We start from the raw sequence: 17,395 nt of genomic DNA on the forward strand, positions 1-17,395 counted from the left end.
ACTGCCAACTTCAGCTCATTCGATTTTGAAATGCATGGCCTGAGAGATCTAGGAGGCCTCCGTGCTGTCGTGCTGACGTTAGTGGCCACTTTGCTCTTTTAAAGGAAGCCCTGGCCTTCCGGAAACCTGCTACTGAGCTCACCTACAGCACATATTTCCGTCCCGGACTTTACTTTAATAATCAATATATGTAGTTTTTAAAAATCTGTCAAGCAATACAGAGTCTAAGACGTTGGAGTCAGTGTTTGCCATAACCTACTAACCTATTGATTTAGTCCTTCAGGCGTTTCTAGAACACCTGGGAAAGGAACCTGAGCCAGGGCAGCCGTGAATTAGGAAGGTGAATCAGGAAACAAACGGGGGAAACAATCACTTCCTTGACCAAAAATAGGGTGGCACTAGAGCCATGGGACAGACCCAGGGCTGGGGGGTAAGATGAGTCGCCAGCAGAGATAAGGCCAGAAAGTAAGAGGAAGACAGAACGACAGGGGCGGAGAAAAAGAAGGCAGCGCGGGCGGGAGGGCGGGCGGCGAGGGAGATAAAAGGCGGGAGGCGGAGCTGCGGGGAGGGCGAGGGCGCGGCGGCGGCAGCGGGATCGGGCGGCGGGAGCGGACGGAGCCGAGCGGTGCCGCAGCCCCAGCCGGCCGACGCGCCAGGGCGAGCGCCCGGCTCTGCGCAGCCCCCGCGCCCCGCGCTGCGCGGCTCCCCACGCAGCGGCCCGCGGCAGGAGTCCACGAGAGTTTGCCTCGGAGCGCGGGGAAGTTTTCTGCCCAAGCTCCGCTTCTGGAAAAGCAGTACCTGCGCCTCCCGCTCGCCTCGGCTCCCCTCGCCCTCGCGAGGTAACCTCATTTGGGTTGGGGCACGTTTGCGGGGAGGCGTGCGAGCTCGAGATCCGAGGCTCCGAGACTGCGGGGCGCCGCGTGGCACCCACGGTCGGAGCCGGGTCTGGGTGGGCGGGGACGTGCATCCTCACCTTTCCAGGAACTTCGCCTCTGTTGACTGCGAGAGGCATCTTTTTCTTTCCACCCATTCTCTTCCAGCACTCCCTCCCCGCCTCTCCCACTGTTGGAACCCACTTCCATTCACTTTATCGGACATGCTGGAGTGGTGATGTGGGGCGATCCGGGAGATGGAGGGGATACGGAGACTTTGAGAGCGACGGAGGAGGACGGGTGCCCGAACTTATTAGCTACCCTTGCTGGATTCCAGGGCCCTGGCGGGGCACCTGGAGTCAGGAATCCAGTACCTGCCTCCACTGCGGCACACATAAGTTGGAAAGAGGACCCCAGAAAGAACAGTCTTGAGTTTCTGATGCCTGTTTATCTGTTCCTCCAGCATGTTTGGCAGAAAGATGAGCATCTCTGCTGTGGTGCCCCTCTTGCATCGGTCCTGAGTCTGCAGGCAATGTGGGAGAGAAATTGGGAGACTCAGAGCTCAGGTTCTGTGTTGCCCCAGCAAAAGGGTCGGGAGGGGTGACATAGGGAGGGGACTTGAGGTGGGTTGAGGAGAGTAGGAACTGCGTGGTTGTTTTGTTGCTACTGCCATTACTTTCACACGGTTACCCGCTCCCTCTTCTGCCCCATTTGAACATCCTGCCTATCAGCATGTTTCTGTTAGAAGGCTAAAAGGTGTTATGTTTGATGCCTGTCAGGACTTATTTCCAACTAAGTTCACAGGTGTGAAGCTAGAGCTGTCGCTCCTCCTCCCTCCTCTCCCGGCAGGTCCACCCCCAACTCCCTCCTACAAGCAAACTGTTCCTGAACAGTTCCCAGGGTTTTGAAAGGGATGGCAAGTAAATAATAAAGTGTGTGTGTTTGTATGACTTTTTTTTCCATTATGTTATCAGAACCAAATCAAAACACTGGATGTTTAACAGGACTCTTTTTTAAAAAACAGTTTTTATAGTAATTAAGAGTATTATTTACCAATGTTATTTTCCTTCTCTTTAACCTCAAACATTGCATTATTCTCTCTGTATATAATTTTATCTGTACTGTTACTATTCCACTGGATTTAAAGGACATGGGCTTCTTTTAGACTCACACATACACACCAAAATACAGTGTGCCTATATTTAATATTTATGTCTTCCTAATTCATTAGCCTGGCACCTGCCAATTGCTGCACATAAGCGTAACACCATATGCCTGTCTACCAATTGAGGATTAGGAGGATGTTATTGTTTCTCATGGGCAAGAGTACTCTGGACTACCAGATTTTATTATTGCTAAAAGGGTTTTTTAAGAGTTTCAGTCAACATGAAATAGATTTACAGAACAAAATTACAGTTCTATCCAACGCATTCAAAAAGAATACTGTACCTAGACACTTAGAGTTGACTAGTTATTGAGGAAAAATTAAAACCCTCTCATCACACAGAAAACATTTTGATTGAATATAGTCAATAAGAAATAACACACATTGAATGCCTTGAGGAAATCAGAAGAATTTTCCTCTTGCCTCATTTGGTTTTTATCTCCTTTGTTACAGTAACATCTTCCAGAAAATGAGCGCCTTGCAGATAGATGTTGGTTTGTACTAACTAAACACCATATATATATTTTTTTATACAGAGGCTTGGTGACGGTCCAAAAACATAAATGTTTTAAATCATTACCAACCATCTGTTCTCTCCCACTCTCTTAAAGTGCAATGTTTTATTCTCACAGGTATCAAAACATATATTCTCATTGCATACATTTCCATGAACATCCCAAAAGCTATAATGGTAGCTGATGTTGACCCAGGTTCAGCAACTGTTGTGTTTGGCTTATTACACTATAAGCTCCTCTCCTTTTACTTTCAATGAAAGGAGAAGTCAGAAAGTTTGAAAGCCTTTGGCCAAGACTGGTGTATACTCTAGTGAAATCCAATAGCTTTTCTTGCCCCACCTTTTTGTGACCAGAGTGAAGCTGAGAATTAGTGCAGCTGCAGGCTCCTCCTGGTGACATTCTTTCCCTTCCTGGTCACAAGGATAGCTTTTGGTGCTCTGAAGCAGTACGTTAAACAGTCCTGTGACTTCAGAAAATTAGCGTGGTTTCCAGAAGAATGAACAACTTCCCAGGAAGAATTTACAAAATAGGAGACTAATTTAATTTTCCAAACCCCAAATAAGTAGACCTAAGACATATACATTGTTTCACAAACAAATATTGGGTCTGAATAATATATAAGATATGAAAAAATGTCTCTATAATATTCTTTATATTTGTGTTTGGGAATCAGAGTGAGTGTGTTTAATCAGCAGATAGATTCACACCCTTTGTTTTGTTCGTGTCATCATTCAAGCAAGACTTGACGTTTTCAATCCCACCCCACCCCCTATCCAGGAATGCTTTTTCATTTAGGAATGTTTGCTGAAGCCAAAACTGCAGTGTTAGGATATTTTTATTAGTCAGAATTAAGTTGCATAATAAATATGTTGTTCCTTCACTGCAGTCAGAATGTTGGGAAGTTCTTTTTTCTCAAATCTGAGTGTATTATCCCAAAGCACGTTAATAGACTTGGTGGAAAACATATTGGCAATCTTGTTTACACTTTGCGAATAATTTATATGTACTTGAAGAATATGAAAAACCAAAGAAATGTGCCTTCTTGCCTGCTATACTGCTCTATACTGCCCTTATCTTGAAAGCTTAAGATTCCCCTTACTAGCAGGATAGCATCGAAGAAAATGAACCCAAACTATAGAAAATTTTGAAAGTAAAGTTGCCATTAAAAAAATGGTCTAATTTAAACCTTTGGAAATCTATAATGATGTGTTACATCTTATTTTTCTGTATTCTAAAAATGAATTATTGTGGGGAAATAGTTTTCCTGTTTATAGTAAACACTTTGAATTATTCATGTTAATGAGAAGAATAGAGGCAAAGATAACCCCAAATCATGGTTATTTAAAAAGTCATTCGTATTTGTCTTTGGAATGTATTACATGTTTGGTTTAAAAAAGATTTTCATTGTTATTGTGGGCAAGTTGCCTTTCTAAGTATTTTGTTTTGTTTAGGTTAATTTTTAAATGAGCTTACATACCTCAAACACCAAAACCGATTTATGGGAAGGTAGAGCAGGTGGGCAGCCTGCCCAGAAATGAGCTGGGTGACAGAAATAAGCAAACCTGATATGACAACTGTGCAGTAGATTATATATAATTCACAGAAAGATAACCAAACTTGATTGTATATCTATTTAATGAATACGTGTTAAGAATTAGACATGTTCCTGGAAAAAATAAAAGCCCTTCAGTCCAAATTTGAGAAATTCAACCCCACTTTACCTGTAACAGAGGTGCTTAATATATTTTTTTAAAAAAACTAATAGTAGAGTGCTCCTGGAAACCACATGAGAAGATTCTAATTTATAAGTCTTACTAAACTGAATTTTCAAGTATGAGATTTTTCTAAAGCATACACATGTGTTGGTGTTTAGGTGACAGTCCTAAGCCTTATGTATGTGCTTTCCAAAAGAAAAACAGCAAGATGCCATCAGAATAAGGGGTTTCGTCCATTGGATCTGTGCACTTATGCTCCAAATCAAAGCACATTTCATCAAAGATAAGGTCTCAAGTATCTATTGTTACTGTGGACTTGGTTAGAAAAATAGTTGAAGTTCAGCAAGACTGCCAATTTAACAGATTTCTATTGTATTTTTTAAAAGCTCTAGGGCAAAATTGGTTGTGGATGAAATAGTTACTTGAACAAGAAGTTGATTCACACCATAACACTTGCCGTTAAACACCTTGTTTATAGTCAGTATTCAGTTGTATATAGATTTTGTCAAATTGTTAGTTCTGCGGACTATTAGAAAGAATGTAGAAAACCTCAGTGGAAAAGGGTAGACCTGCCAAGAAATATGTGATTGGAAAAGCAGCTAAGACCACTTTTATTCAAGAATTCAAAGCAAAAAGTAAAACTGACTTTTACATCAGTGAGCAGAATGGTAATAGAAAAGTAGATGTCCCCTTCAGAATGGGAACTGTGTTCTCATAATAAATGTGCTCGCTACTTCAAGTTTACGATGTTTTTTTTTTTGAGGAAATATTTTTGTTTTTTATAGGGGATGACATTTTTTAAAGACCTGACTAGACTAAATATTTTTGAAATGTTTTGCTTAGAATAATTGAGACCCACAGGATATATTTTATATCCATTTATTAAAGGAATCAGTTTCTTCTGATCAGTGCCTAAGTCTTAGAATAAGAATTAGGCATTTTGTTATGGAGCTGGAATGGACCTTAAAAGTAATTTATTCCTATGCCCTCATTTTACATTTAAGGAAATTAGGGGTCCACAGTGATCAGAGTGTGCTACTAAAGGTCATTTCGGTGGTTAGTGGCGGAGCTGGAACTGGAAACCTCATCCGATTCTTCATCCAGCTCCCTTGTAGTAAGTTGGTTAGTTACATAGGGGAGTTAACTTCTTCTGGCCATCACAATTATCAACTGTACAAGATAGTCACAAAATGAAGTGGTACAGAGGTAAATGCAGAAGGCTTGTGACTTTTCTGCCCTCCGTCATTCACTGAGTACTCACCACGGATCAAACTGTGGTCCTCAGCCCTCTTAGACTTTGTCCTCTTTCTAATTAACAAATATTTTGTGGTACCCTCTTAATATCCTTAAATGTAATTCATCCGTAATATAGTTACTGAATACATTGTAATGAAAAGGAGTAATAAAATGAAAGTAATTTGTAATAAAACTGCATTTCACTATAATGATGTTTGGGGTCGACTTCACTGGAACACATATTAAAGAAGTCAAAACTTGAGTGTATATATAATGAATAAATTTGGATTTAAGACAAATAAAAAATCAGAAGACATTCCATACAAGAAGTACAGGAAAATGAAAGAACGATGATAGACTAAAAGTAGCGTTAGGATAATTACATACTAGAGTTATTTGTGTATAACAGAAAGAAGGAAATAATGGTAATCGTTGTAGGGAAAATATGTCAAGTCAAATTATAGACTGCTGGAGTGAAGAAAATGTGTAAGTGTGATATTTTGCAAATGAGAGAGTAAATACTAATCTACTTTTACCAAAATTCCAAAGCTACTTTATGGAACATTTTCATGTTGTTACTACTTCAAGGGACTCTGCAGATGACCCACCATATAATCAATAATGACAGATAAAATTTCTAAAATGAAAATGATTGATTTCATGCTAATACTGCCTTTTAAAGTGTATTTTCTATTAATAGTGTAGTCTGTCAGTTCTAGAGTTAGGAGACAGACTACACAAAATGATTAAATTATTCACCACAGCAATGTTACTGTAAATCACTGGGCTTTTGTTGAAAATTCTTATAAAATGCTGAATTATGATTATGTACTAGATTCTACAGGTTGATATTCATTATAGGTTTAGTTCAGTGGAACATCGTATGTTGTATGAGACATTTGAGAAAAACCTTCATTGACTGAGGCAACCCCACCTGCTCACCCAAAGTCAACAGCACTTTCCTCCAGAAATCATGACAAACCTGAGCATACCCAGCCTTTCCCAAAATATTCTCTAGGGCATGATCTGGCTCTGATGACAGTCATCGGGATAGATAAACACAATTTTTATCATGTCATGGCTTAGTTTTCATGCCCTTATCCACCTATCTTTACTTCTTTTAAGTGGAACCATTTCACTTGTTCACTAGTATCCTGCCTTAATGAACCATAGTTACATTTCACTGCCCACCACGCTCAAGTTCATGTTCTGATCTTTTTCTGTCACTGTCACTTTTATAAAAATTCACTTCTCCTGGTCTTTATTTTCCTTAAGAATCTATGTTTTGTGGGTGACTGTGAGTGGTGACAAACAAACGTGCAAGCTAGCGAATATATTAGTTCTCCCAGGCCTTAACCTTGTTTAAAGCATATCTCCAGAAAACATTGAAGGGTTTCATATATAGAGACATTATGTACATTCACACATATGTATGTGTGTATATGTGTGTGCACAATATGTATATACATACATGTTTACATACATGTATACTCACACATAATTTTAGGTGCTGAAAAAAACAGGAGATGAGATATTATTTGAGATTTTATTTTTCATGCCCTTGAAACATGCTTATGCACACAACTGCACCGGTCCAATATTGGAAGTTGCATCATAAAACATAGTGCTTTATGGTATGCTCATAGAAGAGGCCCAAATCTGTTACCAACCTAAATAAATTGCTGTATTAGAAATTTTTTTGAATTGCTTGAAATAAATGTGTCCTGAGCTGGCATATAGGACTTGGACATGGGATAGTTATAAACAACTGTACTGTCTGTCTTAGATATATTTAGATTATGCTAAAAGCACACCAATATCTCTCCCCTTTGCAAAATTTATAGTATTTACAGAGAGATTAGAAGGCTTTGAAGACTAACCATATACACAACATACAGGAAAGTGTGGGTAGGATCCCAGAAACAAGGTGGGAATTGAGAGTGAAACGCAAATTTTCTTACTTCTAATGTTACTTCTAGGCCATAATGTGAGACCTGCTCTTAGAATTAACTTAATATGAAATGTCCTTTCAGAATTAGCTACAAGCATCTTGAAATTACCAAATTATAAATAAGATATTTTTTCTTAGATTACTTCCTTCTCCCTGTCCATCTTAGATGTCTTTTGTAATCTTGCATATCTTACTCTTTTTTTTTAAAAAAAAGAAGAGGCTTTTTACTGTAAACCCTGAACAGTTAAAATTGAAGTCATTGTGTGTATGTGTGTATGCGTGCAAATAAACAATTGCTTCCACACAATCACAAGGCATGTTTTGAAAGGCACTGAAAGGCATATTTTACCCAATCAAGGGAGGCAGCTTTTCCTGCAAAGGGGATGCAGCAATTGTCCAGAACACAATTTGATCTATGATGGTTTTGCTGTGTATTGTTCGTTCTTCCTGGAAGCTTCTTGGTCAATTGAATGGCCCGGCACTCAACCTGAGACTGACCCTTAACTTTATTTGGTCTACTTTTGTTACAATTTCTAATTGTATAATGGTGCAACGGGAACTGAGAGAAGATGAAATTGAGGTTGTTGGACTGTGGAGGTGATAAGGAAAATAAGGAGCTTCTTTCATTTGAGCAGCACAAAGATCTATCCAGGCAGTAGAATTTTATTGGAATATCTACTTTTTTCTTGTTATGCTTTTCATTCTTATATAAAATAAAGGCACAGATTGTGAAAGTAAAGCCCTTCATATTTGAGCTGTTAACTCCACTATACAAGAGAAAACCTTCTCTGCCAGAATAAACATATATGACACATTCTAGTCACTAGGTTTGTGGTGCATCCTTTTAAGATACTACTTCAATACTACCCTAAACTGAAATCTAAAACACTCAAGAATGTACATTCAACAGAGGTCAGGTGCCTGAGATGGGCTAAGAACCCCCAGTTCCTGTGACTTTGGATTTGGCTTTGAAGAATGGGGACTCTGAGGGTTGATGACTTAACTTCTCTTAAGAAAGGAAAAATACACCCAGTTAATGTAGTGAAAGAAATTTCAGAAGCCTCCATTAGATATATGTGAAAATGGGAAAACAAAATAAGACAACTTTGTCAATTCAAATGATGAATGTAATACTTACTTTTCCATTAGTTTCAAAAGCAGGAAGCTCAAAGCTCACTCAGCTTTGTAGTCATTTCTATTGTTTTCTTTTTTTTTTATAGAAGGAATTAGAGCTGTGACCCACAGTCACGTTACTTTAAGCAACTGTAGTCTGTGAAGATTTAGATAAAATGATGGTGTCGATTGTATGCTTTAAAAAAGAAATTCCAAAATTGAAATGTAGACAATTTTTTAGAAACATAACATGAAATAAATTTTATTTTTCCACAGCATTTTTTGAACATTAGATTAGAATGATGGTAATTTATTCTCCTCTGAAAATCAGTTGTCTCAATGTATTTAAAACTGCTTAGGTGTTAGTAATATTATTGGACTAGACGCAGTAAATATCAACATTCTTTTACCTCCTAATAGTAGCGCTGTATTTTCAGTTAGGAATCTTTACTATTGGAGAATGAGATTCTATTTCTGTGGCTGGGCTGGCTTTCAGCTATATGCACTGGTATGGTCTTACTGATCATTTATGGCTGGAGCCCAAGCTGTACTTATTGTTAAATATTTTAAATATTAATCTCATATTTACATTATCACTTTTTTGACACACACACACATGCACACACACACATATGTCTTGCTAAATATCCAGAGAAACCATATTTTCAGATTTTGCAGATCAGGGAATTATAAAATCATTTAGAATAGAAATAGATTGACAAATAACTCAAGTAGCAGAGATTGTTCATCTAGTACCTTATAACTTTAGTTCACCTCTGGTTTTCCCAACATACATAAACAAAGTACTATCCAACAAACCTTCCTTGAAATTGTTGGCACATGTCATTTAGAGCACTCTAGAAAACATAGTACTAGCTCAGAAAGTCCTTCTAAGTTCCCCACTTGTAGATCCAGCTGTGTACTTGACATTTTGTCTTGCCTATCTTAAAGAAACATCAAATGAAACATGTCAGAATTAAACTTGTGATCTCCGCCCATCTGACATCAAACCTCCAGGATTCCCCATCTCCCAATTTGGGTTTTATCTTTGACATTCCTTCTCATTCAACTCCATATCAAAACCTTCACCCAGTCATTGATTGTTACTTCCAAAAGTATGTGATAAAGCTGCCTAAGCTTTTACTATCCATTGTGTAGATAAAACTACAGGGGCTTTATAACTGCTCTCCTAGCATCTGACATTACTCTCCCTCCAAATCCATCCTCCAAAGAGCCAGAGGAAACTTTTCAAAATGCACTATACACATACTTAAATGGATTACTATTGTTTTGTTGAAGATAAAGACCAAAACTGTACACCTGATTTTTCGAAACGCAATGGGATCAGACTCTCCTAATCTCATCTCTTTTGGTTCTCCCACTCCTTCAGTCTGCGTCAGGGGGCTGGCTTTCTTCCATTGTGCTGACTCACCTTGCCCCCTCCCGTCCCCATACCTGTAAACATACATACCCAAACATTGCCTATGTAATACTTAGTTAACACTTAAAATATAGACCAAAATGTCACTTCCTCAAGTGAGCTATCTCTTCCCCCTAGACTAAGTCTAATCCTCTTGTAATATACATATACAAATATAAAGATATATTCAGAAGTATTTAGAGATGAATTCTCATGATCTTTTCAACTTCCTTTCAAATGGTTCAACAAAATTTTTAATTTTTGGAAAGAAATAAAATGTTGCAAAATGTTAACAATTGTTTAATCTAGTAAAGGTGGTATAATATGCATATTATTGTATGCATAAATGTATCCGTATTTATGTATTCATGTCCTTCATTGCAACTAGATGCAAAGAATTGTAAATTCACATTTATTTGTGTAATTATTTAATTAACCTCTGTTAGGGCCCCCTCTTGTTTTGATGGTCTTTATATTCCTAGAAAATACTGAGTGTTTGCTCACAGTGGAAATGTAGTAAGTATTTGTTGAATAAATGTCGACTAAAACATCCATATTTTTAATCCCACATGTGCACATGCATACATATGTATTATGCACACCCACCTCACATTCTAATGAAAAGTAGATTAGAGAGAGAGAAATTTGCAAGCTATGAGGCCCCACTTTTTCTTTCTTTGTGACCTCCCCAAATATCACACTTCTATTTCTTCAAATTCTCTTTGCTATCAGTGATTCATTCAGTGGTGACTTGAGTAGTACTACATTTGCTTAGAAAGTGAGTCTGGTCTATCAAATTTCTTACCAAAAAAAAAAAAGCCCATGCATTTTTTTACATTATTTTCTCTAACATATGAAATCTATTGATAGTTTCAAGAATGTTTAAAGGCTTTACGGAGGTTTTATGTTGTGCCTTTTGTGCACATTTTGGCATCAGACAGTGATCTAAGATTGTACCATGTTGGAGAAAAGAAAAAGAAAATCCTCTGAAATAGGTTACCTATTCATATGGTTCCCATATGGAGATAAAAGAGATGGAGGACAAAAATTTAAATCAGAATAAATACATGAAATTGAAAGAGTTACATAAAATTCTATGCTATGAATGAAAAGTTCATATTTTTAAGAACTACACAAAGGTTTCAAACTATGGCTAAAATAGTTAAGGAACAGATTTACCATACCGTCACTTACTATGCTCTAGGTACTATTCTAATATTTGTGCCTAAATTCCAATTGCTGCATCAAAATTGAATTGAGTTAATCTTTTTATTTAAAGCTTTCCTGCTTCAGTTAGTTTAGGAGAGAATCTGGTAATCCTGAAAAACAAGGAAGTCTTCAAAACACTGATGTGGACACATCAGAAGCACATACAAGCCAGATTTAAGGGACTCCCACGGGCCAAATTTGGAAAGACTTGAACATAAAAAGTAATAATGTATGTAATGTATTAGAGCACATTGAATAAAAAAAAGTATGCATGAGCCCATAGTGTGTGTGTAATGTAAATGGGCATGAGTAGAAGCAAAAGCTCTCTTTCACTGAAGAATACAAGCTAACAAAGTCACTTTTTTGCAACTACTACTACAAGAATAATCAAAAGACAGCCTGCCATTGAGTGAATGGTTGATGGGGACAGAATATTCACACTATCTCTATATGTCACTTCACAGATTGCTTGTTAATTACAAAGAGAGGAAGGTACCTTTACAGGAAGAAATCTGGCAGACACCAGTTTAACCATCTGATCCATACTTAACATCACCAATAGTGAGACAAACTGACATCATGTACTTCTTGATAGGATACACATATAAAGTAGGATACAAAATAACCTCTGACATTATTTTGCCAAAAATATTTCACCTGAACCTAATCATGAGGAAACAATCATGAGAAAAAAATTGTCCTCTCCAATGTATCTACATCCAAATTGTAGATATCTTTCAATATAACTGAACTGAACAAAAACATCAATTTAAAAAATTCTGGAAAATTGTTCAGGATTAAAAGATACTAGGAGACATGGCAACTAATTGCAAGGCATCTTTCTTGATTAGATTCTAGCTGGCAAAAAAAAAAGTTAAAAAGGTTAATATTGGGACAATTAAAGGAATCTGAATTTGGGCTGTAGATCATATATAGTATTACATCCATGTTAAATTTCCTCAGTGTGATAATCATATTGGGGTTCTGTAGGACAATGTCTTTGTGGGGAAAAGATATATTTGGAAGTATTTAGAGATGAATTCTTATGATCTTGGCAACTTTCAAATGGTTCAGCAAATTTTTTTTAATATGGGAAAGAGAAAAAAGTATTGCAAAATGTTAACAATTGTTTAATCTATATAAAGGTGGTATAGTATTCATATTCTTCCTAATTTCCTGTAGGTTAGATATTTTTCAAAATAAAAATTGGGTAAAATGTTCTATGATTTTAAGCCAACTAGCCAGTGGATGAGATAACTGTCACATTGTGTGAAGTGAGCTAGTGAAAATTGTCAGTTAGAAAAGTGTCCTCTCCAAAGTATCTAAATATCTTCATTGAACATTCTATATTTCATTATTTATATTTAAATATTTAAGAGAAAACTAGTCTTAATATATTTTAGGCAATATAGGAGACCATACTAATATGATGCTATCAGTAAATATTACATAAATATTTTTTCCATTTTTTATTTATATATGAGAACTTTTCAACATGAGAAATTTTAAAAGGAAATTAGATAACTCAATAATATGTTTTTCCTTCTTCCATATCTTTCCTTAAACATTTGGTGCTATAAAACAAAGTATAAGATTACTGATGATTTTCACTAAAAGATCCACAACATAACAGAATGTAGGTGTGCAACCAGGACCCCAGTAAGATTTAGGATCCAGTGCGATTATCAGCTGTAATCGTCTGGAAGGCAGACAGGCACTGTTAGTGCTTATGTATTAGAAATGGACACTTAAAGCCTAATACCATAGATTTTCAATGGATATTCATATTACCGAAAGAATTTTAAGACCTGAGAAAATTGAGTGTAATTGAATTTTGTAATCTTATTAAACTGTTAATATATTTTTATTTCATATTTTTTAAAAGTTTTAAGACCATTAACAACGTTGTTAAAAGTTGTTTGAATTTATAGCAATAGGAAGAATAGACTTCCATATAGAATTTGGCTGTAAAAGAGAACAGCTATACAAACAATTTGTGTAGGTAATTATTAGCTGGAAGCTATTTGTTAAGTTTTTTGAATATACACATTTGATAGTAAGACTGCACAAATAGAACCTCTTTGATAATAAATCCATGTAAAAGATTGTGCCTTGGGGAATAATTCTAGATGTTATAAGTATATTGAATTGTGTACACTCAGAATGTAGAACTGTTTAATAGGTCATTTTACCTAAAGTTTCGGAAAGGATAAGTAAAACCCACAATGGGAGATGGTGCTGTTCTATTTGTACATACCTGCAAAGCACTACAATCAAAGAAGAAATAGCAAAGGAGAACTGCGAAACCTGTCACCAGAAGCGAGCTAAACTACACTCAAAATCATAGTTATCAGAAATAAATGCCTAATCATTACCTGAGAAGTCTTCCTGTCATTGCTATTGGAATCAATGATTGACTGTTTTTTTTGCTTTTGTGATGTCTACTCACCTACTTAGAAAAAGCACTTTAGTAGTAAAATAAAATAGAAAAGAACTGCATTCTCTTTATGAACCCTATGCATTTATAACACTTTATGGAACTGTACATATGCCCAGGTTAATTTTATTGTACATTAACAAAATAAAAATGAAAAGGACTTTTTCCATTCCCTTTCCTCATTTTAGATTTGTTACATTTTTATTATTTTGTATTTTGTATTTTCATCTTTAAATTAAATCACTGCTCAATACTAGTCTTTTCATTATCGTTTCCCTTTCTGAGTTATTTTGGTTTATTTTATGTATAGCTAGATTTCATTATCAAGCCTTTCATTCTAGGAGGGCCCACGCAGACTATACTTCCTTAATTTTTGCTTGCCTGATTTTTATCCACCATCATACTTTCCCCTTACCTGGTAACTATGTCTCTAGTCCATAAAGACATTTTCTAATTAATTGCCTTTCCATTCTTGAAGGGGGCCAGCGATTTGGAATGGCGGGAGCTGGTGTAGTGGGGCAGTCTACATCTTTTCTAGAATACCCTTTCTCACTAAGCATGTCCAATTTGCCCTCAAGTTTAAGCATTTAAGCCTCTAACATTGTGTTGTAACTTAGCAGCTGTGGCTTTCCTCCTGTCGTCTCTCATAGTACCCTCAGCTGGGAGATCACTCCAAAGACAATAAAAATAGTTGGTGAGTGTATTATTTTCTCTAGCCCAACATCTCCAGTCATTCTAACTTTCAATAGGAAGTATCCACATTCCCTATATCCTACTTATGCCCTAGATGTCACTGTCCTAATCTAAGTTTGCTGGACAGTCTTTTGGAACTATGATACTATTTTTAGGAAAATCTGTACCCTCTTCAAGGTTTAAGAGTGTGTGAATTTCAGTTCTTATCCTCCTCCTTTGTTTCTCTCTAGATTTACAGAATTTAGCAGGTGTGCTTTATAGTTAGTGGTTTGAAGTTGCAGTTCCTTCCTTGTTTAATTGAAAATGGAGTACTTTTCCTCATGATTTTTTAATAGACTTTATTTTCTAGAGCCATGTTAGGTTCACAGAAATATTGAGCAGAAGGTAGAGATTTCCCATATACTCCCTACCCCCACACATGCATAGCCTGCCCTGTTACCTACTTCCCCCAACAGAGTGGTACATTTGTTAAAATTGATGAACCTGCATTGACACATCATTATCACCTAAAATTCATAGTTTGTATCATGGTTCACTCTTGGTGTTGCATATTCTATGCATTTGGACACATTTATAGTATCAGACACTGCAGTGTGTATTTCACTGCACTAGAAATCCTCTGTGCTTCACCTACTCATACTTCCCTTCCCTCTAACCCCTGGCAACCACTGAGCTTTTTAATTGTGTCCATATTTTTGCCTATTCGACAATGTCATGGAATTGAGATCATATAGTAGGTAGCCTTTTCAGATTGTCTTCTTTCACTTAGTAGCATGCATTTAAGTTTCCTTCATGGCTTTTTATGGCTCGATAGTTAATGTCTTTACAGCACTGAATAATGTTTCAGTCTTAGTGTACTACAGTTTATTTATCCATTCACCTAGTGAAGGACATCATGGTTGCTTTCAAGTTTTGGCAATTATGAGTAAACCTGCTTTAAATATCCATGGGCAGGTTTTTATGTAGACATGTTTTCAACTCCTTTGGGTAAATACCAAAGAGTGTGATTGCTAGATTGTATGGTAAGGGTATATTTAGTTTTATAAGAAATAGCCAAACTGCCTTCTTAAGTGATGGTACAATTTTGCAATCCTGCCATCAATAAATTAGAGTCCCTGTTGCTCCATGTTCTCACTAGCATTTTTTGCTGTCAGTGTTCTGTATTTTGGCCATTTTAATAGGTGTGTAGTTGTATCTCATTGTTATTTTAATTTGCATTTCGCTGATGTGGAGCATCTTTTCATATGTTCATTTACCATCTGTATATCTTCTTCGGTGAGGTGTCTGTTAAGGTCTTTGGCCTGTTTTTTTATTGTGTTGTTTGCTCTCATTATGGAGTTTTAAGAATTCTTTATGTATGTTAGATAACAGTCTTTTATCAGACATGTCTTTTGTAAATATTTTATCCCAGTTTGTGACTTGTCTTTTCATTCTCATGAGAGTGTCTTTTCCAAAGGGAGGAGGGAATAGTTTAATGAAGTCTAACTTATCAATTCTTTCTTTCACGAACCATGCCTTTTGTGTCGAATATAAAAAGTCCTCACCAAACCAAAAGTCACCATTTGTTGAAAAGACTATCTTTCTCCATTGTATTTCTTATGCTCCTTTGTCATTGATCAGTTGACTGTATTTATGGGGTCTTTTTCTGGGCTCTCTAGTTTGTTCCATTAACTTATTCTCCTTTTTTTTTTTTTTGCCAATATCATACAGTCTTGCTTACTGTAGCTTTATATGAAGCCTTAAAGTTGGATAATGTCACAATACTCTAACTTTCTTCTTTTCCTTCAATATCGTGTTTACTATTCTGGATCTTTTGCTACTCTGTATAAACACTAGAATCAGTTTGTTGATATTCATAAAATAACTCTCTGGGATTTTGACTGAGATTACACGGAATCTATCGATCAATTGGGGAAGAACTAACATCAACAATATTGAGTCTTTTTATTCATGAACATAGAATATATCTTCATTTATTTAGTTTTTTGATTCCTTTCATCAAAATTTTATAGTTTTTATATAGATCTTGCACATATTTTGTTAGCTCTATACTTTATAGTTTTTATATAGTTCTTGCACATATTTTGTTAGCTCTATACCTAAGTATTTAATTTGGGGGTATATTATATATTATCAATATAAATTATATTATGTTTTTAATTTTAAATTCAACTTGTTTATTGCTGGTATATAGCAAAGCAATTAACTTTGTATAGTAACTGTGTATCCTATAACCTTGCTATAATCACTTATTAGTTCCAGATGTTTTCGTTTTTTTTTTTTGGAATTTTTACACAATCATGTCATCTGCTAGCAAAGACTTTTATTTCTTCCTTCCTAATACATATATCTTTTATTTCCATTTTTTGTCTTACTGCATTAACCAGGACTTCCAGTATGATGTTGAAAAGCAGTAGCAAGAGGAAACATCCTTTCTTTATTCCTGGCCTTAGTGGGAAAGCTTTGAGTTTCTCATGACTAAGTGTAATGTTAGCTGTAGGGGGTTTTTTTGCAGATGTTCTTTATCAAGTTGAGGACATTCTCTTTTATTCCTAGTTTATCGAGAGTTTTTATTATGAATGGGTGTTGGTATTTGTCAAATGATTTTTCTGCATCTGATTCATTTTGATATACTCTTGTAATTTTCCTTTTTTTACCGCATTGATGTGATGGATTACATTAATTGAGTTTTGAATATTGAATTAGCTTTGCATATGTATAATTCTTTTTATACATTGTTGGATTTGATTTCTAGTATTTTGTTAAAGATTTTTACATCTATGTTCATGAGAGATATTGGTCTTTAATTTTTTTTTTTTTGTAATGGCTTTGTTTGATTTTGGTGTAGGGTAATGCTTCCTCATAAATTGAGTTAGAGATTATTTTCTCTGCTTCTGTCTTCTGAAAGAAAATGTAAAGAATTGGTATAATTTTTTCCTTTAATATTTGGTAGAATTCACCAGTGAACCCATATGGGCTTTCTCTTTTATAAAGTTATTAATTATTTTTTGATTCTTTAACAGATATAGGCCTATTTAGATTGTCTGTTTCTTCTTTTGTGAATTTTGG

General features: G+C 36.0%; 1 protein-coding gene across 1 annotated transcript in view; it reads left to right on the forward strand.

The window, feature by feature from the left end:
• Positions 1-723: 723 nt before the first annotated feature.
• CHST9 (carbohydrate sulfotransferase 9) overlaps positions 724-17,395 on the forward strand; it is a 222,324-nt gene continuing 205,652 nt past the window's right edge. Inside the window, exon 1 of the mRNA XM_039843985.1 lies at positions 724-839. The gene's annotated coding sequence lies outside the window, so the exon portion shown is untranslated. The remainder of the gene's footprint in view (positions 840-17,395) is intronic.

The sequence above is a fragment of the Pteropus medius genome, unplaced genomic scaffold (genome assembly GCF_902729225.1).
Source record: "Pteropus medius unplaced genomic scaffold, Ma_sr-lr_union100, whole genome shotgun sequence".
In the NCBI taxonomy this organism is placed as follows: Eukaryota; Metazoa; Chordata; class Mammalia; order Chiroptera; family Pteropodidae; genus Pteropus; species Pteropus medius.